This window comes from Salmo trutta, unplaced genomic scaffold (assembly GCF_901001165.1).
Source record: "Salmo trutta unplaced genomic scaffold, fSalTru1.1, whole genome shotgun sequence".
NCBI classification, from domain to species: domain Eukaryota; kingdom Metazoa; phylum Chordata; class Actinopteri; order Salmoniformes; family Salmonidae; genus Salmo; species Salmo trutta.
This window is the reverse complement of record NW_021822861.1, coordinates 41161-50657: the sequence shown is the minus strand read 5'-3', so window position 1 is coordinate 50657 and position 9497 is coordinate 41161. Positions and strand designations below refer to the sequence as shown.

The window sequence follows — 9497 nt, the reverse complement described above, 5'->3', positions numbered from 1 at the left end:
TAAATACAGGCGAATATTTTTTATAAAAGTCACCTTGTCCTAGAGAGAATTACACGGTTACCATGCCAGGGTAAGCCAACAAGAAACACAGGCCTTTTTTAAGTGTTTTTAAAATCCCCTGTGGGGAATATGAATGGTGGAAAAACGATTGGAACCATTTCCCTGTTCGACCGCTAGTTCTTATGGGTATTATGACTCCTACTGTGGTACTCTATTTGGGATATTATGGGCGGTAGACTTGTGTGCATTCCTAACATTTTCCATGACTTCCACTCTTTTTCTTGTAGTTTCCGTAGTGTAGTGGTTATCACGTTCGCCTCACACGCGAAAGGTCCCCGGTTCGAAACCGGGTGGAAACTAATTTTAACAAAACAGATAGTGATGACAGAAACAGGGTCATAACTGAAAAAAACGAAACAAATACATAGGCCTGCAGAATACATGAATAGACCAGTCTTAGACCTGTCTTTCAATAACCAGAGGCAGATAGTGATAACTGAAAAAAAACGAAACAAATACATAGGCCTACAGAATACATGAATAGACCAGTCTTAGACATGTCTTTCAATAACCAGAGGCAATGCAATGTTATAAAAAAGGTTGTTTGGATCCTGGATGCTAATTGGTTAATAGCAGGGAGTTGAAGCACCACCATCCCAGCAATCTGCGGGTAGTGCCTGTTAGCGGTTCCATTAGATTTATAAATGCGCATCCACTGTCCCACGGCCCAGCCAGTCAATTTATAAACGTCATCTCCCCTGGAAAAATGTGTCTAGACCAATGGTATTCAAACCTTTTCAGCAGGGACACCATTTTTTCCTACAGAATTTCTGGGGTCCCCATTTTTTTGCAATCATTTCTTGTGATCCCACCCCAAATACAACTTTAAAATCGGTACGTTACATTTTTTTTTACATCAACAAATAACCTTCAATTACCCAATCAAATACTTTTTTTTATTAACTTTCTCAAAAACGTTTCTATATTGTCTCATACAATAATCTGTACTCATAATTTTTTGTTCCTAAATAATGAATATATATATCCCCACTGCAGTCCCTCCGACCCCGACTTTAAATATCACTGGTCTTGACAATATTTCCCAATGCCCCTAGGCTAGCATATGGTTTGAAACAGTTGAGGTTTGTCTAAACCTTGCTGTCTGCCTCTCCGACCTGTGGATCAATGTTGCCGTTTTTTTGGTGACCTCCACCGTGCGATGTGTATGAATGTGACCAGAATGACAGCTTCTCTGAGCCAGGCAAATTAATTTATCAGGGTCATTATAATGGATATATCCAAAGAAATGGCAATATAATCCAAGGTAAAACAAACAAAAGTGCAGACAGTTTTCTGTCATTTCAGCTGCTTGATGTGATTGTGTGATAGACTTAGTTGGCTGGCTAGCAAAGGAAAAGTAGCTAGCCTGCATAGCTACGGTGCATTCGGAAAGTATTCAGACCCCTTACTTTTTTCCACATTTTGTTACGTTACAGCCTTATTCTGAAAATGGATTAAGTCAAATAAAATCTATCTACACACAATACCCCATAATGACAAAGCGATAACATATCATTTTTAATTCATAAAAAAAGATTTAAAAAATACCTTATTTACATACGTTTTCAGACCCTTTGCTATGAGGCTGGAAATTGAGCTCAGGTCCATCCTGTTTCCATTGATCATCCTTGAGATGTTTCTACAACTTGATTGGAGTCCACCTGTGGTAAAGTCAATGGATTGGTCATGATTTGAAAAGGCACACACCTGTCTATCTATATAAGGTTCCACAGTTGACAGTGCATAAACTAAGCCATGAGGTGGAAAGAATTGTCCCTAGAGCTCCGAGACAGGATTGTGTCGAGGCACAGACGTGGGGAAGGGTACCGATACATTTCTGCAGCATTGAAGGTACCCAAGAACACAGTGGCTTCCATCATTCTTAAAAGGAAGAAGTTTGGAACCACCAAGACTCTTCCAAGAGCCAGCTGCTCAGCCAAACCATCCCTACGGTGAATCAGCCCTTATTCAGGAGTTATTCACACGATAATTCCCGGGATCTCAAGCCTTATTGCTTAGTTAATGGACTAAGTCATTTCTGACTTCATTAGGTTCTGAGAGCGATAAATGCCCCACCCACCCAGCCACCCACCCAGCCAAAGTCACACCCTTAGTATCCTACTCATGCAGTTTCTGTAGTGTAGTGGTTATCACGTTCGCCTAACACGCGAAAGGTCCCCGGTTCGAGACCGGGCGGAAACACATTATAACAAATTAGACAGTAAGCCTATTCACTTAGGGCTCGATCCCAATTTAGGAATTCATTCTTTTCCTACGCACTTCTCAGTATTTGCTATTCAGACTTACCCTTTTAAGTCGCGTAACGCACTCTGCTGGGGTGGCTAGCTTGGGCGCTCTGAATAAATTCCTGCTACGTGTGGTCTGAGTTCCATAATGATTCAAATAGGCTACATGTCCCAAATTATTGCAATACTTTAGCTTAATATGATTCACTAATGCTAGCAACCCTCAGGAACAATTCACAAGGATGTGACAGATTAAAGGTCAACGGAATGAAAGTATGCCAAAATAAATGTAATGTGGCTGTTACTGACAGTGGCTCCCGATAGTGGCTAATATTTAACATGATACAAATTGTCAAATAAAACTGGGAAAAGCCCCACAGTGGAGGTGTCATAATACCCATAAAACCTAGCGGTCAAACAGGGAAATGGTTCCAACCATTTTTCCACCATTCATTTTTCCCATAGGGGATTTTAGAAACACTAAAAATAATACATTTGTAGTTCTTTATGATAGCCACATTAGCAGTTAATTAGCATTTAATTTTGGGGGGGTAAATACAGGCGAATATTTTTTATAAAAGTCACCTTGTCCTAGAGAGAATTACACGGTTACCATGCCAGGGTAAGCCAACAAGAAACACAGGCCTTTTTTAATTGTTTTTAAAATCCCCTGTGGGGAATATGAATGGTGGAAAAACGATTGGAACCATTTCCCTGTTCGACCGCTAGTTCTTATGGGTATTATGACTCCTACTGTGGTACTCTATTTGGGATATTATGGGCGGTAGACTTGTGTGCATTCCTAACATTTTCCATGACTTCCACTCTTTTTCTTGTAGTTTCCGTAGTGTAGTGGTTATCACGTTCGCCTCACACGCTGAAAGGTCCCCGGTTCGAAACCGGGGGGAAACTAATTTTAACAAAACAGATAGTGATGACAGAAACAGGGTCATAACTGAAAAAAACGAAACAAATACATAGGCCTGCAGAATACATGAATAGACCAGTCTTAGACCTGTCTTTCAATAACCAGAGGCAGATAGTGATAACTGAAAAAAAACGAAACAAATACATAGGCCTACAGAATACATGAATAGACCAGTCTTAGACATGTCTTTCAATAACCGAGGCAATGCAATGTTATAAAACAGGTTGTTTGGATCCTGGATGCTAATTGGTTAATAGCAGGGAGTTGAAGCACCACCATCCCAGCAATCTGCGGGTAGTGCCTGTTAGCGGTTCCATTAGATTTATAAATGCGCATCCACTGTCCCACGGCCCAGCCAGTCAATTTATAAACTTCATCTCCCCTGGAAAAATGTGTCTAGACCAATGGTATTCAAACCTTTTCAGCAGGGACACCATTTTTTCCTACAGAATTTCTGGGGTCCCCATTTTTTTGCAATCATTTCTTGTGATCCCACCCCAAATACAACTTTAAAATCGGTACGTTACATTTTTTTTTACATCAACAAATAACCTTCAATTACCCAATCAAATACTTTTTTTCTAATTAACTTTCTCAAAAACGTTTCTATATTGTCTCATACAATAATCTGTACTCATAATTTTTTGTTCCTAAATAATGAATATATATATCCCCACTGCAGTCCCTCCCGACCCCCGACTTTAAATATCACTGGTCTAGACAATATTTCCCAATGCCCCTAGGCTAGCATATGGTTTGAAACAGTTGAGGTTTGTCTAAACCTTGCTGTCTGCCTCTCCGACCTGTGGATCAATGTTGCCGTTTTTTTGGTGACCTCCACCGTGCGATGTGTATGAATGTGACCAGAATGACAGCTTCTCTGAGCCAGGCAAATTAATTTATCAGGGTCATTATAATGGATATATCCAAAGAAATGGCAATATAATCCAAGGTAAAACAAACAAAAGTGCAGACAGTTTTCTGTCATTTCAGCTGCTTGATGTGATTGTGTGATAGACTTAGTTGGCTGGCTAGCAAAGGAAAAGTAGCTAGCCTGCATAGCTACAGGTGCATTCGGAAAGTATTCAGACCCCTTACTTTTTTCCACATTTTGTTACGTTACAGCCTTATTCTGAAAATGGATTAAGTCAAATAAAATCTATCTACACACAATACCCCATAATGACAAAGCGATAACATATCATTTTTAATTCATAAAAAAAGATTTAAAAAATACCTTATTTACATACGTTTTCAGACCCTTTGCTATGAGGCTGGAAATTGAGCTCAGGTCCATCCTGTTTCCATTGATCATCCTTGAGATGTTTCTACAACTTGATTGGAGTCCACCTGTGGTAAAGTCAATGGATTGGTCATGATTTGAAAAGGCACACACCTGTCTGTCTATATAAGGTTCCACAGTTGACAGTGCATAAACTAAGCCATGAGGTGGAAGGAATTGTCCCTAGAGCTCCGAGACAGGATTGTGTCGAGGCACAGACGTGGGGAAGGGTACCGATACATTTCTGCAGCATTGAAGGTACCCAAGAACACAGTGGCTTCCATCATTCTTAAAAGGAAGAAGTTTGGAACCACCAAGACTCTTCCAAGAGCAGGCTGCTCAGCCAAACCATCCCTACGGTGAATCAGCCCTTATTCAGGAGTTATTCACACGATAATTCCCGGGATCTCAAGCCTTATTGCTTAGTTAATGGACTAAGTCATTTCTGACTTCATTAGGTTCTGAGAGCGATAAATGCCCCACCCACCCAGCCACCCACCCAGCCAAAGTCACACCCTTAGTATCCTACTCATGCAGTTTCTGTAGTGTAGCGGTTATCACGTTCGCCTAACACGCGAAAGGACCCAGGTTCGAGACCGGGCGGAAACACATTTATAACAAATTAGACAGTAAGCCTATTCACTTAGGGCTCGATCCCAATTTAGGAATTCATGCTTTTCCTACGCACTTCTCAGTATTTGCTATTCAGACTTACCCTTTTAAGTCGCGTAACGCACTCTGCTGGGGTGGCTAGCTTGGGCGCTCTGAATAAATTCCTGCTACGTGTGGTCTGAGTTCCATAATGATTCAAATAGGCTACATGTCCCAAATTATTGCAATACTTTAGCTTAATATGATTCACTAATGCTAGCAACCCTCAGGAACAATTCACAAGGATGTGACAGATTAAAGGTCAACGGAATGAAAGTATGCCAAAATAAATGTATGTGGCTGTTACTGACAGTGGCTCCCGATAGTGGCTAATATTTAACATGATACAAATTGTCAAATAAAACTGGGAAAAGCCCCACAGTGGAGGTGTCATAATACCCATAAAACCTAGCGGTCAAACAGGGAAATGGTTCCAACCATTTTTCCACCATTCATTTTTCCCATAGGGGATTTTAGAAACACTTAAAATAATACATTTGTAGTTCTTTATGATAGCCACATTAGCAGTTAATTAGCATTTAATTTTGGGGGGGTAAATACAGGCGAATATTTTTTATAAAAGTCACCTTGTCCTAGAGAGAATTACACGGTTACCATGCCAGGGTAAGCCAACAAGAAACACAGGCCTTTTTTAATTGTTTTTAAAATCCCCTGTGGGGAATATGAATGGTGGAAAAACGATTGGAACCATTTCCCTGTTCGACCGCTAGTTCTTATGGGTATTATGACTCCTACTGTGGTACTCTATTTGGGATATTATGGGCGGTAGACTTGTGGGCATTCCTAACATTTTCCATGACTTCCACTCTTTTTCTTGTAGTTTCTGTAGTGTAGTGGTTATCACGTTTGCCTCACACGCGAAAGGTCCCCTGGTTCGAAACCGGGCGGAAACTAATTTTAACAAAACAGATAGTGATGACCGAAACAGGGTCATAACTGAAAAAAACGAAACAAATAAATAGGCCTGCAGAATACATGAATAGACCAGTCTTAGACATGTCTTTCAATAACCAGAGGCAGATAGTGATAACTGAAAAAAAACGAAACAAATACATAGGCCTACAGAATACATGAAAAGACCAGTCTTAGACATGTCTTTCAATAACCAGAGGTAATGCAATGTTATAAAACAGGTTGTTTGGATCCTGGATGCTAATTGGTTAATAGCAGGGAGTTGAAGCACCAACATCCCAGCATTCTGCGGGTAGTGCCTGTTAGCGGTTCCATTAGATTTATAAATGCGCATCCACTGTCCCACGGCCCAGCCAGTCAATTTATAAACTTCATCTCCCCTGGAAAAATGTGTCTAGACCAATGGTATTCAAACCTTTTCAGAAGTGACACCATGTTTTCCTACAGAATTTCTGGGGTCCCCATTTTTTTGCAATCATTTCTTGTGATCCCACCCCAAATACAACTTTAAAATCGGTACGTTACATTTTTTTTTACATCAACAAATAACCTTCAATTACCCAATCAAATACTTTTTTTCTAATTAACTTTCTCAAAAACGTTTCTATATTGTCTCATACAATAATCTGTACTCATAATTTTTTTGTTCCTAAATAATGAATATATATATCCCCACTGCAGTCCCCTCCGACCCCGACTTTAAATATCACTGGTCTAGACAATATTTCCCAATGCCCCTAGGCTAGCATATGGTTTGAAACAGTTGAGGTTTGTCTAAACCTTGCTGTCTGCCTCTCCGACCTGTGGATCAATGTTGCCGTTTTTTTGGTGACCTCCACCGTGCGATGTGTATGAATGTGACCAGAATGACAGCTTCTCTGAGCCAGGCAAATTAATTTATCAGGGTCATTATAATGGATATATCCAAAGAAATGGCAATATAATCCAAGGTAAAACAAACAAAAGTGCAGACAGTTTTCTGTCATTTCAGCTGCTTGATGTGATTGTGTGATAGACTTAGTTGGCAGGCTAGCAAAGGAAAAGTAGCTAGCCTGCATAGCTACGGTGCATTCGGAAAGTATTCAGACCCCTTACTTTTTTCCACATTTTGTTACGTTACAGCCTTATTCTGAAAATGGATTAAGTCAAATAAAATCTATCTACACACAATACCCCATAATGACAAAGCGATAACATATCATTTTTAATTCATAAAAAAAGATTTAAAAAATACCTTATTTACATACGTTTTCAGACCCTTTGCTATGAGGCTGGAAATTGAGCTCAGGTCCATCCTGTTTCCATTGATCATCCTTGAGATGTTTCTACAACTTGATTGGAGTCCACCTGTGGTAAAGTCAATGGATTGGTCATGATTTGAAAAGGCACACACCTGTCTGTCTATATAAGGTTCCACAGTTGACAGTGCATAAACTAAGCCATGAGGTGGAAGGAATTGTCCCTAGAGCTCCGAGACAGGATTGTGTCGAGGCACAGACGTGGGGAAGGGTACCGATACATTTCTGCAGCATTGAAGGTACCCAAGAACACAGTGGCTTCCATCATTCTTAAAAGGAGGAAGTTTGGAACCACCAAGACTCTTCCAAGAGCCAGCTGCTCAGCCAAACCATCCCTACGGTGAATCAGCCCTTATTCAGGAGTTATTCACACGATAATTCCCGGGATCTCAAGCCTTATTGCTTAGTTAATGGACTAAGTCATTTCTGACTTCATTAGGTTCTGAGAGCGATAAATGCCCCACCCACCCAGCCACCCACCCAGCCAAAGTCACACCCTTAGTATCCGACTCATGCAGTTTATGTAGTGTAGTGGTTATCACGTTCGCCTAACACGCGAAAGGTCCCCGGTTCGAGACCGGGCGAAACACATTATAACAAATTAGACAGTAAGCCTATTCACTTAGGGCTCGATCCCAATTTAGGAATTCATGCATTTTCCTACGCACTTCTCAGTATTTGCTATTCAGACTTACCCTTTTAAGTCGCGTAACGCACTCTGCTGGGGTGGCTAGCTTGGGCGCTCTGAATAAATTCCTGCTACGTGTGGTCGAGTTCCATAATGATTCAAATAGGCTACATGTCCCAAATTATTGCAATACTTTAGCTTAATATGATTCATTAATGCTAGCAACCCTCAGGAACAATTCACAAGGATGTGACAGATTAAAGGTCAACGGAATGAAAGTATGCCAAAATAAATGTATGTGGCTGTTACTGACAGTGGCTCCAGATAGTGGCTAATATTTAACATGATACAAATTGTCAAATAAAACTGTGAAAAGCCCCACAGTGGAGGTGTCATAATACCCATAAAACCTAGCGGTCAAACAGGGAAATGGTTCCAACCATTTTTCCACCATTCATTTTTCCCATAGGGGATTTTAGAAACACAAAAAAATAATACATTTGTAGTTCTTTATGATAGCCACATTAGCAGTTAATTAGCATTTAATTTTGGGGGGGTAAATACAGGCGAATATTTTTTATAAAAGTCACCTTGTCCTAGAGAGAATTACACGGTTACCATGCCAGGGTAAGCCAACAAGAAACACAGGCCTTTTTTAATTGTTTTTAAAATCCCCTGTGGGGAATATGAATGGTGGAAAAACGATTGGAACCATTTCCCTGTTCGACCGCTAGTTCTTCTGGGTATTATGACTCCTACTGTGGTACTCTATTTGGGATATTATGGGCGGTAGACTTGTGGGCATTCCTAACATTTTCCATGACTTCCACTTTTTTTCTTGTAGTTTCTGTAGTGTAGTGGTTATCACGTTCGCCTCACACGCGAAAGGTCCCCGTTTCGAAACCGGGCGGAAACAAATTTTAACAAAACAGATAGTGATGACAGAAACAGGGTCATAACTGAAAAAAACGAAACAAATACATAGGCCTGCAGAATAAATGAATAGACCAGTCTTAGACATGTCTTTCAATAACCAGAGGCAGATATTGATAACTGAAAAAAAACGAAACAAATACATAGGCCTACAGAATACATGAATAGACCAGTCTTAGACATGTCTTTCAATAACCAGAGGCAATGCAAAGTTATAAAACAGGTTGTTTGGATCCTGGATGCTAATTGGTTAATAGCAGGGAGTTGAAGCACCACCATCCCAGCATTCTGCGGGTAGTGCCTGTTAGCGGATCCATTAGATTTATAAATGCGCATCCACTGTCCCACGGCCCAGCCAGTCACTTTATAAACTTCAACTCCCCTGGAAAAATGTGTCTAGACCAATGGTATTCAAACCTTTTCAGCAGGGACACCATTTTTTCCTACAGAATTTCTGGGGTCCCCATTTTTTTGCAATCATTTCTTGTGATCCCACCCCAAGTACAACTTTGAAATCGGTACGTTACATTTTTTTTTA

At 40.4% G+C, this 9497-nt stretch overlaps 3 non-coding genes across 3 annotated transcripts; all 3 read left to right on the top strand.

Moving 5' to 3' along the window:
- The first annotated feature begins 286 nt into the window (after nt 1-286).
- On the top strand, nt 287-359 carry trnav-cac (transfer RNA valine (anticodon CAC)). The gene has a single exon. It is a non-coding gene; the product is annotated as a tRNA-Val (tRNA).
- A 1830-nt stretch (nt 360-2189) lies between these two features.
- trnav-aac (transfer RNA valine (anticodon AAC)) lies at nt 2190-2262 on the top strand. Its single transcript has one exon. It is a non-coding gene; the product is annotated as a tRNA-Val (tRNA).
- Nucleotides 2263-8869: 6607 nt separating this feature from the next.
- Nucleotides 8870-8942, top strand: trnav-cac (transfer RNA valine (anticodon CAC)). Its single transcript has one exon. It is a non-coding gene; the product is annotated as a tRNA-Val (tRNA).
- Nucleotides 8943-9497: the final 555 nt, after the last annotated feature.